This window comes from Miscanthus floridulus, unplaced genomic scaffold (assembly GCF_019320115.1).
Source record: "Miscanthus floridulus cultivar M001 unplaced genomic scaffold, ASM1932011v1 fs_280_1_2, whole genome shotgun sequence".
Taxonomy (NCBI): domain Eukaryota; kingdom Viridiplantae; phylum Streptophyta; class Magnoliopsida; order Poales; family Poaceae; genus Miscanthus; species Miscanthus floridulus.
In genome coordinates, this window is record NW_027096514.1 from 31,485 (window position 1) to 51,398 (window position 19,914).

The 19,914-nt window shown below is 47.9% G+C and overlaps 1 pseudogene; it reads right to left on the reverse strand.

The window, feature by feature from the left end:
* Positions 1-11,167: 11,167 nt before the first annotated feature.
* LOC136531127 (polyphenol oxidase I, chloroplastic-like) lies at positions 11,168-14,777 on the reverse strand (annotated as a pseudogene).
* Positions 14,778-19,914: the final 5,137 nt, after the last annotated feature.

The window sequence follows — 19,914 nt, forward strand, 5'->3', positions numbered from 1 at the left end:
CCTGGCGTTTCTTCCACAAACCTTGATGTATATGTAGAGTATGTACCTCATCCAGTTCCTCGAGCTCCTCGTACTGTCAGAAAGAGGGGGCGAGCGGATAGTTCTTCTTCTGCTATATCTGTTGCCAAGAAGTCTCGCCAGTCAAGTACTCGTCCAGGTACTCCAGTTGTAGCTAGCATGCTCTTAGGTGAGCATATTAATACGCTCTGTCCTTCTATTGTTTGTTTTTATCTTTGGCCGAGTACTTTTGTCCTTTTTTAGCTGGTGCCATGGTGGCCTTGGTCGAGAGTGAGGAAGAAGAGGATGATGATGCCGCCCTTGTTACTCGTCGGTGAGTTGTTTTCTTGTTTTCCTGTTGTTGAACCCCTCTTTTTGTTTTGACTTTGGTCTTGTTCTCTTGTAGTAAGCGGTCATCGGGTTCGAGTTCTTCTGGGGCTCCAGTACTGGCCGCGCCGCTCCTATCATAGGGTGGCGGTGATGTTTTTGCCGCTATAGTTCCCCCTCTTAGGTCCTCTATTGGTTTTCTGAAGAAGAGGGTAGCTGAGTGAGTGATTCCTTGTTATGCTTCTTTGCTTCTGTTTTCTTTTTTCCTAGCTCATATTCTTATTGTTGAGTTTTCTTATCATCTTGCAGATCCTCGCCTTCTCTTACTCCTCAGCTGCCCTCTTGTTAGTCCTCTAGTGTGCCCCCACGTACTGAGTCAAAGGACTCAGAAAGTACGGTCAGTGAGGTGGCTGTGAGGGAGACGAGGCCCCCTAGTGATCATGCTGCTTTGGATCTGCTAACTCCAGGGGTGACCGTGGCCGTGGGGGTGGATCCATCTAAGGAGGTAGCTGGGGCTTCCCAGGATATGGCCCTAGTTTTGCCTTCTTTACCTACGTCAGCTTCTCCTTCTGCCTCTCTTGGTACCGGCGCTCCACGTTTGGATGATGATGTGTTGCATCAATTTGATGCTACTCATCGGTTGTCAGAGCTGACCACTGCCTGGGGAAACTTGGCGACCTTTGCGACTTCTTTTGGGGAAAAGCTCCAGGTAAGTTTTTCTAAAGTTCTTTCTTTGGATGTTTGTCTTTCTTCTATTCTTATGTCTTGTTTTTCTCTCTCTATTTTTGCTCAGTTTTTTTTCTCGTGATCATACCGGCTTCTTTTTGTCATCTAAAACTGAGAAAAAGTTGTCTTCTGAGGTGAGTACCCTAAAGGCAGAGCTTGACCTCTGTCGGGCCGAGTTGGAGACCGAGCGTCAGACGCATCAGAAGGAGGAGAAGGCTCTCCATGCCTGGGTGGTTGAGGCAGAAAAGCAGAGGGATGCAGCTGCCCAGGAGGCCTTGAAAAATGTGGAGGCCATGAAGAAAGAGTGCACTAGTATTGTGAGTTCTTTTTCGTTTCCTTTTGTATTCAAATTTGCCTTTCTGCTGAATTGTTTTTTGTTGCCTGGTCTAGCTCTTCGAGTTGAAAAGCAGAAGCTCTCGGAGGGTATCGAGGAGATGAAGACACTTGTTCGTGCTAACCACAATAGGGCTGAGGAGGTAATTACTCGAGCTAAAGAAGAACTCGTGCTTGCTAAGTTGATTAGACATGGAGCTGGCAGGGATCTTGTGTAGGCCCAAAAAACTATCAAAGTGTTGACTGGCAAGTTGGTGACGGCTACTGAGAACTAGAATGATTTGTGAAAATCCTTCGGTTAGTAGCCGGTCTTCTCCGGACTTTAGCGGATGATAGTCAATCTTGGGCTCAGTTTATTCCCCAAGTGCCGACCTATTTCTAGGAGTTCGTGAAGAGGTGTGCCCAACTGTGTACTAGAAATGTTCTTGCCAAGGTCCGGGTTCTTTCTCCAGAGTTTCCTTTGTCCAAGGTTGCTGATGAAGCCGAGAGTCAAGAATATCTAGATGCTGTTGAGAAGGTGGAGCCTGAGGTCGAAGATTTAGCCGGGAGGATTGTTGATAATCTTAACATTGATATTTCTTCTCTTGATGACAATGCTTGATGTAATTGACCTTTGTACTCCAGCTTCTATAATAGAACACTAAACTTCTTTTTGAATGAAGATTAAATGAAGATTCTTTATTTTTTGTTGATGTCTTCTTTGCCTATATTTCTTCATCTTGTAAACAACCTAGTTTAGGTAGATCGTTGTCTTGACAAACTTTCTTGATCTGTCGAGTGCTTTTTTGGCTTTCGTTTGTGCCATGTAAACAACTCAGTATATGTAGATCGTTGTCTTGACAAACTTTCTTGATTTGACGAGTGCTTGTCTGGCTTTCGTCTATGACTTGTAAGCAACTCGGTATAGATCGTTGTCTTGACAAACTTTGTGTTCTTGTTAGTACTGAAAAGACTTAGGACCGGCGATCTCAAGTATCTTTAGCTTCTTCTTTTTGGCTTAACTCAGGATGTGGTCAGCATCTGGTCCTTTCCCTGGTTGCAAAAACATCCTAGGATCGACAAGCCCCCGAGCACTTCATGGTTGAGTTCTGGAAGCCTTGTCTTGTTCCTTCAGGTCCTGCCAAGTAGGTATAAGCGTCGTCTGAGTGCTTTCTTGAGCAAAACCATGTAGCGCTTCTTGGGATCTTCTGAGTGTAGCCCCCAAGCCTCTTGCTATTTAGAACAAGGAGCTAGAGGGTCTTGTCTTGAAATTGCTCTGATTTATGCTTAGGCTTAGTTTCAGTCATTTTGCTTTTTGGTTTGGGTGTTAGCTTATTAGCTACCCTCATCGGCGGGCTCAAGCATCTTTTCAGCTCTTTTGCTCTTGGTCGGTATGCTCAGGCATATTTTTAGCCATTTTGCTTTTTGGTTTGGGTGTTAGCTTATTAGCTACCCTCATCGGCGGGTTCAAGCATCTTTTCAGCTCTTTTGCTCTCGACCGGTATGCTCAGGCATATTTTTAGCCATTTTGCTTTTTGGTTTGGGTGTTAGCTTATTAGCTACCCTCATCAGCGGGCTCAAGCATCTTTTCAGCTCTTTTGCTCTCGGCCGGTATGCTTAGGCGTATTTTTAGCTATTTTGCTTTTTGGTTCGGGTGTTAGCTTATTAGCTACCCTCATCGACGGGCTCAAGCATCTTTTCAGCTCTTTTGCTCTTGGCTGGTATGCTCAGGCATATTTTCAGCCATTTTGCTTTTTGGTTTGGGTGTTAGCTTATTAGCTACCCTCATCGGCGGGCTCAAGCATCTTTTCAGCTCTTTTGCTCTTGGTCGGTATGCTCAGGCATATTTTCAGCCATTTTGCTTTTTGGTTTGGGTGTTAGCTTATTAGCTACCCTCATCGGCGGGTTCAAGCATCTTTTCAGCTCTTTTGCTCTCGACCGGTATGCTCAGACGTATTTTTAGCCATTTTGCTTTTTGGTTTGGGTGTTAGCTTATTAGCTACCCTCATCAGCGGGCTCAAGCATCTTTTCAGCTCTTTTGCTCTCGGCCGGTATGCTTAGGCGTATTTTTAGCCATTTTGCTTTTTGATTCGGGTGTTAGCTTATTAGCTACCCTCATCGGCGGGCTCAAGCATCTTTTCAGCTCTTTTGCTCTTGGCTGGTATGCTCAGGCATATTTTCAGCCATTTTGCTTTTTGGTTCGGGTGTTAGCTTATTAGCTACCCTCATCAGCGGGCTCAAGCATCTTTTCAGCTCTTTTGCTCTCGGCCAGTATGCTCAGGCGTATTTTCAGCCATTTTGCTTTTTGGTTTGGGTGTTAGCTTATTAGCTACCCTCATCGACGGGCTCAAGCATCTTTTCAGCTCTTTTGCTCTCGGCCAGTATGCTCATTGGAAACAACTCGGGGAAAGCCATAATAAGACATATGTTGTCGAGAAAGAACCATCTTTATTGATCATGAATATTGATAAGTCATAATAGTACATATGTTGTCGAGGAGCACCATCTTTATTGATCATGAACATTGATCTCTTGTGGCTTGTATATATATTCTTCCTTGAGTTGTTTTCATGCGTAGAATCTTCTTAGCTGGCTGATGTGCCATGTATTGTTAACTTCTTTTCCGTCTTCAGTTATCAACTTGTATGTGCCTGGTCTAGTGACTTTTGTGACGATAAAAGGACATTCCCATGGACTGAGTAGTTTATGGCGTCCGTCAGTTTTTTGTATTCTTTTTAGTACTAGGTCTCCGACTTGTAGTGATCGAGGCTGGGTATTCTTATTGTAGTGGTGTCTTAATCCTTGGAGGTATCTTGCTAATTGAAGGGTAGCGTTTACTCCGACTTCTTCTGTACTGTCGAGTTCTAATCTTTGGGTGTGTTCTGCTTCTCCTTCATCATATTGTTCTATCCTTGGTGACGTCCAGATCAAGTTGGCAGGTAGTATAGCTTCTGATCCATAAACTAGGAAGAAAGGTGAGTATCCAGTGGCTCTACTTATTTGAGTTCGTAGCCCCCATACGACCTTGGGTAATTCTTCAATCCATTTTGATCCATAGTCCACTAGTTCTTCATACAATCTTGGTTTTAATCCAGCTAGTATGAGTCCATTAGCCCTTTCTACCTGTCCGTTGGCCTTTGGATGTGCGACTGAAGCGTAATCTATGCTGAAACCGCAGTCCTGTGCCCAACTTTGGAATTCTGTGGCTGTGAAGGGAGAACCCAAATCTGTGATGATTCGATTGGGCATGCCGACGCGGTGCATAATGTCTTAGATGAACTCGACTGCTTTGGCTGTGCTGTATTTTGCGAGTGGTTTGTATTCAATCCACTTGGTGAACTTGTCAATTGCTACAAAGATGTACTCGAAACCACCTTTTATTTTCTTGAGAGGTCCTACTTGATCCAGCCCCCAGCAGGAGAAGGGCCAAGCGGGTGGGATGCAGATGAGATTGTGTGCTGGCACATGAGCTTGTCTTGCGAACATTTGACAACCTTTGCATTTTCTGACAAGTTCTTCTGCGTCTTTCAAAGCGGTTGGCCAGTAGAACCCAGTGCGGAATGCCTTGCCGACCAGTGTTCTTGAGGCGGCATGATGTCCACAGCAACCTGAGTGTATTTCGTCTAGGATCGCTTTGCCCTCTTCAAATGAGATACATTTTAGGAGTACTCCTGATGATGCGGCTCTTCTGTAGAGCTTGTCCCCTACTAGGACGTAGTTCTTGCTTCTGCGAACAACTCGGGTAGCTTCCTCTTTATCTGCTGGCAACTTATTCTCTTTGATATCATCAATAAAAACTTGGGTCCATCAGGTGGTGATTACCAAAATCTGGGTGCCTTCAGCTGAGATTTCAGGGGTTATCTCACCGGATTGTTTGATAGAGGGAGCTGATAACTCCTCTATGAATACACCGGGTGGGACCTTTGCCCTGTCCGATCCGAGCTTGGCGAGGATGTCTGCTGCAATATTAGAATCGTGTAGGACATGTAGAATTTCTAATCCTTGAAAATATTTTTCAAGCTTTCGTATTTCTACACAGTAAGCGCCCATGTTTTCTTTGGTGCAGTCTCAATCTTTGTTGACTTGATTGATGACTACTGTCGAATCGCCGTATACGAGTAAACGCTTGATTCCGAGGGTAATTGCCACTCGTAGCCCGTGGATGAAGGCTTCGTATTCTGTTTTATTGTTTGTAGCTTGCCATAATATTTGAAGGACGTACTTGAGTTGTTTTCCGTCTGGAGAAATGAGGAGAACGCCTACACCGGCTCCGCCTAGCTTGAGTGATCCATCAAAGTACATCTTCCAATGATCAAGGATGGTATTTGACATAGGTTGTTGAATTTCTGTCCACTCGGCAACAAAATCAGCCAGGGCTTGAGATTTAATTGCCTTCCGTGGGGTGAAATTGATATTGAGAGCACCAAGTTCAACTGCCTACTTAGATATGTGCCCTGTTGCGTCTCTGTTGTGTAGGATGTCTCCGAGTGGGAAATCTGTCACCACGGTAATCTTGTGGCTTTCAAAATAGTGGCGAAGCTTGCGTGAAGTGATTAGGAGGGCGTAGAGTAGTTTTTGCACATGCGGGTACCAGATTTTTGATTCTGACAGTACTTCGCTGATGTAGTATATGGGGCATTGTACTTTATATACACGCCCTTCTTCTTCTCTTTCTATGATAATCGTTGTGCTGATCATAGTAGAAGTTGCCGCAATGTACAGCATCATGTCTTCGTATTTCTTTGGAGGTGTGAGAACAGGCGAGGAGGTGAGGTATGCCTCGAGCTTCTTGAAAGCTTCATTGGCTTCTTCTGTCCACTCGAACTTGTCTGTTTTCTTTAGTAGTTTAAAGAAAGGTAACCCTTTTTCGCCTAGTCTTGATATGAAATGATTGAGGGCCGCCATACAGCCTGTTAGTTTCTGCACATCTTTGACACTTTGAGGAGGGCCCATCTCTGAGATGGCTCAAATTTGCTTGGCACTGACTTCGATTCCACAATGACTGACCAAGAATCCGAGTAGTTGTCCTAAAGAAACTCCAAATACACACTTGTTTGGGTTCAATTTCCACCTCCATCTTTTCAGGTTTTCAAAGGTTTGCTTTAAGTCTTCAATTAGTGTATTCGGGTTCTTTGTCTTTACTACTACGTCATCCACGTATGCCTCTATGTTTTTGCTGATCTGATCACCAAGGCACATTTGGATAGCTCTTTGGTATGTGGTACCCACATTCTTGAGTCCAAATGACATGGTTTTGTAGCAGTAGGCACTGAATGGAGTGATGAAAGATGTGTTACTCTGGTCTTATTCCTTTAATGCGATCTGGTGATATCCTGAATAGCAATCAAGGAAGGATAATAGGGTATATCATGTTGTTGAATCAACTATCTGATCGATGCGTGTTAGCCCGAACGGATCTTTCGGGCAGTGTTTGTAGAGATCTGTGTAGTCGACACACATGCGCACTCGTCCGTATTCTTTTTCTGTACTAGAACTGGGTTTGCTAGCCAATCTGGGTGGAGGATTTCTCTGATGAATCCGGCTGCCATTAGCTTTGTGATTTCTTTTTTAATTGTTGCCTTCTTGTCGGGTGAGAATCGCCGTAGTCGTTGCTTCACAGGCTTGGAGCCTTCATTGATATCAATTCTGTGCTTAGCCAACTCTCTTGGGACACCTGGCATGTCGGTCGGCTTCCAAGCGAAGATATCTTTGTTGTCCCAAAGAAAGTTGGTGAGCGCGAGTTCCTATTTTGCCAAGAGGTGGGCGCTGATGGTTGCCGCTTTGGAGGGATCACCGGTGCCCAGGTCAATTTGCTTGACATCAGCTTCTTTTGGTGGTGAGAGGATGCTGGGTTTTTAGCTGGTATCTCTAGCTCTTCTGGGCTCATTTCTGCTGCGACAGTGGCTATTTCTTTTCTTCCATCGGTGGCTTGTGCTTTTGCTGCAATTTGGATTGCCTAAACATCGCAGTCAAAAGCGCACTTCAAATCACTTCGAAGAGAAAGGACACCGTTAGGCCCTGGCATCTTAAGCAATAGGTATGCATAATGCGGTATCGCCATGAATTTTGCTAGTGCTGGGCACCCGAGGATTGCGTAATATGATGAATCGAAGTCTACAACTTCAAACTTAATGAACTCGGTACGGTAGTTTGAGGGAGTCCCAAAAGTAACCGGTAGAGTGATTTGTCCAAGTGGCATTGCTGCCTTGCCGGGTACTATGCCATAAAAAGGCATGCTTGTTGGTGTAATCATCCCGGCGAGTTGTAGTCCCATCTTCCTTAGAGTTTCTGAAAAAATAATGTTGAGTCCGGCTCCCCCGTTGATTAGTACTTTTGTGACAGTCATACCGGCAATAGTTGGATCTAGAACCAGTGGGTAATGGCCTGTGTTTCCTACGCTAGTCCATTGGTCTTCTCTTGAAAATTGGATTGGATACTGTGACCAGTTGAGATATCTTGGAGTAGCCGGTTCTACTGCCATGATGGTTCACAGCACTAGCTTTTCTTGATGTTTACTTCTAGAATCTAGAACCCCGACGAAGATCACTGCTACTGTCCCCCTAGATTTTTGGAATCCCTTGTCTTCGAGGTTGTCTTCTTCTTTTTCTGATTGTCTTCTTTGACGCTCCTATTACTATCTTTTCTTGTGTATCGATCTTTGAAGGTGTAGCAACCTCCGATGCTGTGATTTCCTTTAGGGTGCAAGATGCAACGCATGTTTTCAATGTCGTCATACCTTCTGGGCTTGGAAAACTTCCTTGATTTGTTAGTCACCACTATGGTGTTGTCTGGTTCATGTTTTCTTTCCTGATGTCTGTTGTTTCGATGATTTTGCTTGTTCGGGTTTTCTCGGTTGTTTCTATCTAGGAACCTTTCTCGTGTCTTTTCCTCTGTAGTAATCATCTTTTCTACTGTTTGTCTGAATTCTTTATTGTTTCTTGGGTTTTCTTTGCAGAAATCTTGAAATTACCACCTAGCCATGATTCTGTGAGAGAAAGCTTCGATTACTTCTCGTTCGGTGATGTCATGTACTTGAGCTCGTAGTTCACCAAATCATCGATAGTAATTTCTGAGACTTTCACCTGCTTTCTACTTGAGTCCTTTTAACTCTGCGTGGGTGATTGGGTGTGTAATGATACCAACGAAATTTTCACAGAAAGCTCTTTGCAAGTCCTCCTAATTTCTGATTGATCCTGAATTCAATTTGTCAAACCATTGAAGGGGCAAGGTTTCTAGGGCCATGGGAAAGAACAAGGTCTTGATATCATCGTCTCCTCCGACCAATTCAATTGATTACGAGTAAATCTTGAGCCACTGCCTTGGTTTGGTCTTGCCATCATACTTGGAGTGGTTGGACGGCTTGAACTTGTGAGGCAGTCGTATTGAAGCAAGTCTGTTTGCAAAACAGGGGAATCTATCATGCGTTCTGGTTTCTATGTATTCTGATTCAGTACCCCCTTCTTGCCAACTGTTGTCTTGGTGAGAGTAGTTTCACGTGGCTATCCGAGTAGGTGCTTTGCTTCTAACCTTTCTTGGTTGTTCGACTCGGTCGTTTTGACTATGGTTTCTTCTACTTTCTCTGTTGTGACTTCCACTTGGTCCAAGTCTCTCGAAAGCAGATTTCCTTTGATTTTGATCTTCCTGCTCATGAGATGTTGACCTGGTAGGTAGTCTTGAGCAGGTCCTTCCATCGTGCGTCCTTAGGACTGTTGATCGGAGAAAGTCTCGGAGGTATTCTTGTTTTTTACTAGGATGTGAAGTCGCCCTGAGTTCTTCTAGTGCTTCTTGGACCTTATTGTAGGGTGTATTCGTCGCTCGTCCTTCTTCAACCTCTCGCTCTGATTTTCTTCTATTATACTCGGCTAGCACGGCGTTGACGTCCTTGTTTTAATTTATTCTTTCTCTCTCTGGCTTGCCTCTGACTCTTGGTCTCACCATCGTGCCCCTGGGTAAAGGGTGATATGTTGGACTCAGATTCATCCGATGACCTAATGTCAGGCGCTTCTGGGGGGGACCAATGGTGATCGAGGATGGCAAACCATGAATACTTCCCGTGCGTAAATTGCTCCGCTATCGGCGTCGGTTTCCACACTGTCGGAGTAGTTGATAACTTTAGTAGAGGCTTCAAGGTCGCAGATTGAGTCTCCTTCTTGGTAGGGTAGAATTGTTGTTGTCGTATTGTCGACTAGTTGGGTGCCGCTATCCTCAGGAACGAAACCTGGCCAGTGGACGATGCAGTCTTGAGATGTTATAGTTAACACGAGACCTTCCTGGGCTCCTTTCAGTGGCATTCTAAGCACCGGATCGAGGAATCCTTCGGGCCGTGTTTGATAAGACGTTGCCATGTTGTGGTGTCCGAACAAAAAAGGACCCGACTTCTTAAAAAGACTCTGAGTGTACTCTGATTTGTATTCTTGATAGGCCAAGGCCGCGTTCTTAAGCCCCATCAGAAAAGAACTCGGTTTCTCAGAAGAACTCGGGTAAGACTCCATTTCGGATGTGGAACTTGAGTTTGAGTCGGATGCGTAAAGTCACGAAATCTGAGTTGGATCGGACATCGCGAGCTGCGCGAATCTTCCAGCAAGTTGATCTGTCATCGTCGCCGAAATAGAATGGTCTTTATGGTGATCCGAATTTTCAAGGAGACGACTTTGGAGCTTGCCATTATCACCTGCCTCGCAGATCCATGAACCGAAGATGAAGGTTGATCCCGTCAAGAAGATCATGATGTCGAGGTCCGTCGAGCTCTCGGATGCAAAGTCGTCGAAATCCCCTACCTGGCACGCCAGCTGTCGATGTTACACTACCGATAGCCTGCCACGAGGGTACCCGGGGCAGTATGTTCGGGCTTCAGCGTATGCGGAACTCGACGGTTACTGCAAGAGACAATCGATTTATCCTGGTTCGGACCCTCGATCTTTGATCGAGTAATAGCCCTACGTCCAGTCGGCGTTAGCCTTTGCGTTGGATTGATTGTGAAGTGTTCTGTTATAAAAGTCGTGTCTCTAGGAACCCTGTCCCCCCTTATAAAGTCAGGGGGGTCAGAATCCTAGTCGGTTTACGATGAGAGTTCCTAATATGATTATAGAATAATACTACAACTAAGATTACAAGGGAAGAATCCAAGTTGGACAAGATCTTCTCCCTTCCTTGCTGGGTATCCCGTGGGTCCCGCACCGACAGATGGTAGTGTTTGCTTTACCATCAAACACTCACCTCAACTCTGTCGAGCAATGAATAATTGCGCTCACTGAGATATACATGCCCGAACTGACTATACAGAATTTGTTCCTCACTGAGATATATAAGGACTGAACTGACTACAAGTTGTAAATTGAGATATAAAAGGATTGAAATGGCTACAAAGTTATATGTCCTAGCAGAATATATTTTTTTTACTAATTTGCTTCCCTACTTCTTCATTTTGCATACCTCTCACTATCTAACTACTCCCCGAAAGTGACCGTCCCATGGGTGACATGATATGTCTAGCTTGTTGATTCCAACGAGATTAGGATAGAAGGTATAGAGACCCTCGGTTAGCTAGACAATCTAAGCCACAAAGAACATTTTACAGAATAAGAAAATGCATAATGTTTAAGTTGTAATTTTTTTCATGATACTTTCAAGGATGAATGCACTATTCAAATATACACACTAGCTTGAGGGGCGCGATAATCATGAACAATTGAGTTGAACTTTCAGATATCACCCTTGCATAAATGTTGTTTACAGAATAATACTACAATTGAGTTGAGCATAGATTACCATGTTGATTTCCATCAAATAGTAGTAGAGAATCCGATTCTGTTAATGTTGTTTAGTCCGAAAATTTTCTTTAACAACAAGTTTCTTCTACAACAGACTTCTAATTACACGCAAACAAGAACTCAGCGTCTCGATTTTGGCTTAACAACAATATTCGTCCAAAACCAAATAATATCTAGTGAAAATTATATTTCGCTAACGTTACTATGCACAGGCACTCACCTAAGCTAGTAGATATAGAAGATAAACGGATATAGAGAAATCGACCATGGGCTCGCTCCTTCCTAAATAAAAAGCACAATGCAATCAGCCGGTACACCCTACCGGCAACGGCATAGTGTCCCAATCTGTCTCAGTTTAGCATGAAACGATGGTCCATGAATGACCACAGAATCGAGTACATACGTACGGTGCTTGACCGCTAGCAGCAGCAGCTAGCTACTAGTTTCGATTCTTGATGGTGGAGCGAACGTTGATCGTCACCTTGGCAGCTGTGCGCGGCACGATTACGACGTCGACGGTGCTATCGTCCTCAGCGTCGAGGTCGTACAGCACGTCGGTGATGCAGAGGGAGACCTTCCCCTTCCGCGTCCCGCCGGCGCCGGAGCCCGGCACGACGGCGAAGCTCCCGGCGTACTCCTTGTACTGCGGTCCCACCTGCAACGCCTTGTCCGCGGGGACGTTGATGGCCACGTCGAACTTGTTGTTCGCCTGCGGGTCGAACTCGACGCCGTCGATCACCAGCAGCTGCTCCTTCCCCGCCTCCCTGGCCGGCACAGCCACGGCCGGCACCTCCACGACCTGGCCCTTGGTCAGGGCGAGCGGGAACACCGGCGCCGCTGCCGACGACCTCGCCGGCGCGCCGCTGTCCTTGCCGTGGGGCACCAGCGTCGTGATCTTGGGCCGCAGCCACGGCAGGTCCCTGTCGGCCTCGACGTCGTACGTGTAGCCGAGGTCGCGCGTGTCCAGGACGTCGCGGAACTTGATGCGCACCTTCCGCGGCCTCTTGACGCCGTCGTAGAAGACGAAGCTGGCGTCGAGCCAGTCCGTGTCCGTGATGCCCTGCCCGCCGCCGAGCCTGGTGGACCAGAGGTGCCACATGCGGTCCACGCTGGCGTGGTGCGAGTAGAAGAGCGGGTCCCGCCCCGCCGACCCCAGGAACCCCATGTCCTTGTTGCAGCTGTACGCGCCCGGCTTGCTGTGGTTCTGGACGCCGCCGGAAGCTTCGCTACAAGTCGCCGTCGCCGGCGTCGGGCCCGCCTTGCCGACCCAGACGTGCACGGCGGTGTGCGCCATCCGCTCCAGCGAGCCCATGCTGCTCGTGCTTGACCCGAGGTCGGTGCAGTACTTCTCGCCCAGGAACGACTCCGCGCCCTTACGTACTTGCTGCCAGCAGTTCCGTCAAAATGAAGCCAAAGGTGGTCAATTTGCTCACATGCTGTACACGGCGGAGTATGTATATATGTATATATATATATATACACACACCTGATTGTATACGGTGCTCAGGTCTTGTTAACAAGTTTCTTGTATTTGTCGTCCTTTGGGCCCTTGAAAGGGATGGGCTCCGCATCCTGGTCGTTGTGGTAGTCTAGGTCGATCAGCGCGTCGAGGTTCGCCGGGTTCCGGTTGGCGTCGTACAGCGGGTTGCTGGCTGTGGAGCCCTCGCTGAAGAGAGGCGGCACCACCATGCCGGCGGGGGCGTCCCAGTTCCAGAACGGCAGAGCGAAGGTATCGTCGCCGATGAGCTGCCCGAGGGCGCGCTCGTAGAAGTAGATGTACATGCGGTGCCACGGCGCGAAGATCCACGAGAAATGCACGTCGAACGTCGGGTCGTCCTTCGCCGCCGCCGCCGAGCGGGACGACGACCGTTGGTAGCTGTAGTAGCTGTCGCAGTAGGCCTGGTGGATGGCCGCCTGCGCCGCGAAGCTCAGCGGGTTCGACTCCGGCAGCGCCTTCTCTTCTCGACGGCCTCCTTGTACTTCTCCTGGTATTCCCGGCTCAGGAGATGCACCGGCTGCCGGACGCGCGTCACCTTCGCCTCCGGCGTGAAGTCCACCACGGGGGCCGTCGCCGACACCAGGGGGCACGGCAACACCCCTTCCGTGTCCGTGCACTGGACTGTTGGAACCGGTGGTGACCACCGAGTTCACGATCTTGGAGCTGGCTTGCAGCCGGCCCGGCTCGTTACTTTCAGCCTGCGCTCCCACAGGTCCCAGGTCCACTGAAGCTGACAACATATAAGGCCTTTGGGCCTTCTCAACCCAAAAGACTAGCCTGATAGGTGAGGGTTCTCCCGCCTTATATGTTGTGCTCCCCCACCATCGCTACACGATGTGGGACTAAACCCCAATAATCTTCCCCTTAGTCACACATCGGGGTGCCCCCGCCATATGTGACGCTCGAGATTTTTTTATCGGGTTTAGCTTTTCTGACCATGGGTACCGGTACCGGCTCCGATACCAATTGTTGGAACCGATGGTGACCATCGAGTTCACGATCTTGGAGCTGGCTTACAGCCGGCCTGGCTCGTTATCACGAGCCTGCGCTCCCACAGGTCCCAGATCTACCGAAGCTGACAACATATAAGGCCTTTGGGTCTTCTCAACCCAAAAGACTAGTCTGATAGGTGAGGGTTCTTCTGCCTTATATGGTGTGCTCCCCCACCATCGCTACACGATGTGGGACTAAACCCCAACAATCTCCCCCTTAGTCACACATCGGAGTGCCCCCGCCATATGTGTGACGCTCGAGATTTTTTATCGGGTTTAGCTTTTTCTGACTATGGACTCTGATACCAATTGTTGGAACCGGTGGTGACCACCGAGTTCACGATCTTGGAGCTGGCTTGCAGCCGGCCCGGCTCGTTACCACGAGCCTGCGCTCTCATAGGTCCTAGGTCCACCGGAGCTGACAACATATAAGGCCTTTGGGCATTACTCAAACCAAAAGACTAGTTTGATAGGTGATGGTTCTCCCTGCCTTATATGTTGTGCTCCCCCACCATCGCTACACGATATGGGACTAAACCCCAACAATCTTCCCCTTAGTCACACATCGGGGTGCCCCCGCCATATGTGACGCTCAAGATTTTTTTATCGGGTTTAGCTTTTTGATCAAGGACAGCTCTGATACCAATTGTTGGAACCGGTGGTGACCACCGAGTTCACGATCTTGGAGCTGGCTTGCAGCCGGCTCGGCTCGTTACGACAAGCCTGCGCTCCCACAGGTCCCAGGTCCACTGAAGCTGACAACATATAAGGCCTTTGGGCCTTTTCAACCCAAAAGACTAGCCTAATAGGTGAGGGTTCTCCCGCCTTATATGTTGTGCTCCCCCACCATCGCTACACGATGTGGGACTAAATCCCAACAAGGACGGTGTTCTTGTTCACCTTGTCGGCCCTGGTGCACTCGGCATCTGCGAGGCCCGGGTACCAGGCGAGCCCGGCGGCGACACCGGACAGGCCGTTGAGCATCACGTCACGCCGGGGCAGCCAGAGGAGGCCGTCATTGTCGCCCCGGCCGCCGCCGGTGGCCCTGCACGACACCGTGTGGCGTCGGAACTTGGCGGCGGCGGTCTTCTTCTTGGACGGGCATGCAGAGGGCGCCGAGACGAGGGTGCTGGAGGTGGCGCAGGCGCTCGCCATGGAGCCGTTCATGTCCACGCGAGACTACGAGATAGCAGTGGTCTGGATTTGGACGTTGCCACACACATCCATCCCATGTCCAAGGCAAGTATATATAGTGCAAGTCACTACCGGAGACGGCTTCTTTGTCGAGTGTCCCAGACTTTACCGAGTGCTTTTTATCGAGCGCTCGACAAAGAGGCTATTTGCCGAGTGCCAGAGAGAAAGCACTCGGCAAACAACTGGCACTCGGCAAAGAGGTAGTTTGTCGAGTGTCGAGCACTTGGTAAACAATAACACTCGGCAAAAACCATGTTTGCGAGTGTCGGACACTCGGCAAACCAGAACACTCGGCAAAAAGCCGCCACCATTAACGGCTGGTAGCCGCCGTTAACCCTTTGCCGAGTGTCTTCTGACACTCGGCAAAGCACTGATTTGCTGAGTGTCATTTTTTGACACACGGCAAACCATTTTTTCTCACTTTTGACCTCCAAACTTTTTCTGTAGTCCTCATATAATACCTGGTACTCCATGTTTCAATGTGGCACATTTCTTGGACTTTTTCTATATTTCTTTAATTTATTTCATTTCATTGAATTTTCTTGAATAATTCAAATTATAATTGCTAGTCATTCGAATAATGAAAAAAATGAATGGAAAAATAATATTCATGTTATTTAGTATAATGTGAGGCCGTATCTAGAAATAGACCACCAATTTCGAACATCTTGTTCACGAAACATGACCACGAACTTACGGTCAAGTTGTTTTTAAATTCTATAAAAAGCAAACGAAGACCGAAAATCTTGAAACTTGTCGAGATGTCATGATATCATATGTGGAGGTTGTGATAAAAAACTGAGAGGGTTTCGCGCAAGTTGTCACGTATGATGCTTGCAAACCGAAGAATCATGAAGTTGGGACCATCAGTCTGGGTGGCACTCGGCAAAGAATTTTAAAAAGACTTATGTGGGTCTGTGAGGGCAGTCTATGTCCTAGAAAAGCTATCAGATGTAAGCGGGCCCAGCCTCATAGAGACGGGACGTTACAGAATGGTATCAGAGTCGACTCTCGCGGTTTCACAGGCGCGTGTGTCGTAGTTGCGCAGGCATGGTGCGCATGGCTGAAGTGGTCCTAGAGTAGTCACACAGCATGGCACATGCGCTGGCACTGGACACACAGATGTGGCCAAGAGGGGACATTCCTGGCTTGGGATTGACCGACGAGGACGTCGGTCTCTTAAGGGGGTGAGGATGTAACATCCCGGCCCAAGGCTTAACAGGATTAATAGGATACTCATACCAATAAGTTGCAACTTTTTTTTTTCGGAGGCCCATCTTTAAAGAACTCTGAGGTTAAGCATGTTTAGCCTAGAGTAATTTCAAGATGGGTGACCGATTGGAAAATCTTTCCCGGGTGCATACGAGTGAGGACAAAGTACGTAGAAAAGACTTATGTGGGTCTATGAGGGCAGTCTATGTCCTAGAAAAGCTGTCAGATGTAAGTGGGTCCGGCCTCATAGAGGCGGGACGTTACAAGGAGCACTTCCCTGGAAGCTGTCAGATGTAAGTGGGCCCAACCTCATAGAGGCAAGACGTTACAAGGAGCACTTCCCTGGCCTAGTTGAGTACGCCGGAGTGACAGGGCCGGCCTACTTGTTTGACCACTACGCCGCCGCCCCCGATGCTGTAGATCGGGACCGTAGGGTATTCAACAACAAGGTGGAGCGGGTGAAGCAAGAGCTATGGGTAAGTCTTCCTCGCACTACATTGTTCAATACATCACATTCATTGGACATTCTTAAAATAATGAATGGATACATCGTGTTTGCATGCAGGATTTCTTTAGATGCCAGAACGGACATGAGGCCAGGGCAGATGTGGTGGCTACCAAATGCTGCAAAAAACTGGTCGTAGACATGCATTACGAGGCGCGCATCTAGACCATCATAACTTACCACAGGACCGTCCTTGGAACGAAGGTCACCAAAAGGGACACAAGAACCATGACGCTGACCCAGGACCAGTACCTACAGGTAAACATAGAACATTAATACTGATTTCTTTTGAGATTAAGTAGGCTTAATTTCATCTTCTGATATGTCATGTACTTGATGGCCTGTAGATGATTCCATATTGGTGCGCCGCGCATCCCCAGTGCTAGGTACAGATGGTGGACAAGTGGTGCTCACGCGAGTGGGAGGAGACGCACAACTTGTGTCGGGAGCAGCGTTTGATGATGCCAGATGTAGCACACCATCAAGGCAGCCGCAGCCTCAGCGGATACGCAGAAACATGGGTACGCGAATTCATTTATTTATTCTAACGCTCAATTCTACATGATTTCTAATCATCTTGCTGTTTTTCTTGTAGTCGGCGTCACATGATGGCCAGCCTTGCTCCATCTTCAAGGCATTTGCTATGGCCCACAAGGGCAAGGCGATGTCCGACGTCGACTACAACCCAGAGGATAGGCCCAAGGCGTACAGCAATGCGACCATCCACAACCGCCTCAGTGAGTACACATCGATGGCAAGGGAGGTCCATGGGCCAGAGTATGATCCGAGCACTGAGGACCTTGGTGGAGAAGTCATCATGAGGGTGGGAGGAGGCAAGAAGCATGGGCGGTACTAGATTGACGACGGTGCAATCGACTCAGCCGCTACTCGCAGTCTCTCCCAGATTCGAGCAAGAAGCACGAGCACGAGCCCGGCCATACGACCTTGGCAGGACACTTCACACCACCGGGTGGAGGCACTCGAGGTTATTCCTAGTTTATTCGTCGTTCATTGGTTTTTTCATACCTTTCTTTTGCATTATTGTAACATTGAGGTGAATATATTGTAGGCCTAGCTAGAACAAGAGAGGAGGATACGGGAGCAGATGCAGGCGAAGATGGAGAGGGTGGAGGCTGAGCGGAAGGCCGAGCAGTGGAGGATGGCGGACATTCTTCAGTACATGCAAAGTCTTAGCGCCGCTACGGGTCTAGTTCTGCCACCTTCGCTATTCGCTCCACCTACACCTCCACCTCCTCACTATTCTACTCCTGTGAGTATAAATGTTTTAGTTTGTATGTTCATGCTTACGGTCAAACCTAGTGGAGTACGAAAGTTTTATTCATGTATGGTATATATTTATCTTGTCTCACACATGCAATCTCTTCACCTTTGTGCAGAATCAATCGGCGGCATCGAACGATCCTCATGCTTCAGCGAATCCTTCACCAAATCAGTCTCATTGGCCATCTTGGTGATGATTCTTGTGGTTGTTAATGATACTTCTATTTGCAATTGTGGTTGTAGATAATGGAGCACTTGGATTACTTGTGAACTTATTTGTGATATATTGTGAGACATGTGACGTTTGTGATATATATGTGACGTTTGTGATATATATGTGGTGTTGGTGATATATATGTGTTGTTGATGATATATATGTGATGTTGGTGATGTTTGTTATATATATCTTCTGTTTGTTTGGATGGGATATAAAAAACAAATAAAAAAGGCTGTTTTCAGTCACTTTGCCGAGTGCAATGGCCATGACACTCGGCAAAATCACTACCTGAGAACATGCTTTGCCGAGTGCAAAGGCCATTGCACTCGGCAAACATCACAGATTTGCCGAGTGCCATGGGCAAGGCACTCGACAAAGGTCGCCTGTTTGCCGAGTGTCTTGCCGGTGGCACTCGGCACAGTGCCACCTTTGCCGAGTGTTTGAGTCAACGGCGCTCGAAAAAGCGGCGACCTTTGCCGAGTGCTTGACCTTGACACTCGGCAAAGCCACCGTCACGGTGACGCTCGCCGTCACAGCGACTTTTCTTTGCCGAGTGTCAAATTAGCACTCGGCAAAGGCTTTGCGGAGTGCCTGATAAAGTGCACTCCGCAAAGAGGTCTTTGCCGATAAACTGTTTACCGAGCACCCTTTGCCGAGTGTATATCGGCCTTTGCTGAGTGCCTGAGGCACTCGGTAAAGAAGTTGAATCTGGTAGTGAGTGTGGACTACGTGGGCATGCATACCCCTGCATCTCCACCATCTTGGTTCTTTACACTGGTTATCTAGCAATTTGCATCTGCGGGTGCAACCCTAATGATGTCATGTATTAATATAGATATGCACAAAATCATGCTTCACAAGCCAAACTAGTTGTGTGGATGCATTACATCCTCACCCACATATTACCCACTGGTAAAAGGTAAAACACATAGTATGTCCATGGTGAATGTCATGAAAAAAACATGTTGGGCCTCCTCTCCTGCAAGCATATCCTCCATGGTTCAGTGTAACAAAGTTTAGTTCTTGACAACCCCTTGGACTAAATGGGTCATAGTAGCTTGGAAAATTGGCCTAACAAGATTTTGAGACCTGTTGAGGCTCTCTTCTATGTACAATCTATATTGTGCTCTTACAACATCTCTAGCAACCCTCAAATTAGTGTCCATACTTTTGTCTGAGGGCTCCCCTACTTTTGATGGCCCTAATTTTTTACATCTGCACATTAGTAGAAGCCTTCAAATCCATTCCAATAGACACTGACATTTAGGACCCAATCGCCATTACTTGTTCTTCTACTTTCATGTTCATCCCTTTGCTCTTATCGACTGAGCTAGACATGGACCGAGAGGAGGACGAGGATCTGCTGAGGGAAGCTTGGGCGGGAGTTGTCCCGCAACGAGGACGAGGATCCACCGAGGGTAGCTTGGACGAGAGTTGTCTCGCGATAGAGGATAGCCTAATGTCCCCGCGCCGAGAAGGACGAGGATGAGTCCAGCTCATAAGGGCCCGAACAGGGGAGGAGGATGAGGATTCGCCATGCCTTGTCGGGGAAGGGGAGGGTAGCCCAAATGGTGAAGAGGAGGTCATGGATCCACGTCGGGGAGGGGATATAGGAGGCTGCCGGACAGAGAACTCGCGCCGGTGAGCCGTGCAGAGCAGAGCAGCGACCCAACTATAGTAGAGGGAGGGGATGGCGGTGAGGGGCTTGATCCATGGGGAAAGAAGTCAAAGGCTATGCAAATCGACTGCGGAGGAGGCGGGGGAGGTCTGTTGGGGCGTCTTTGGGGGTGGGGAAGGGCGGCGCCAAACTTGGAGATGGAAGAACAATAGCAGCGGCGCGCGGCATAGTTCTGGCACCGGAACGGAGAAGAAGTGCGCACGTG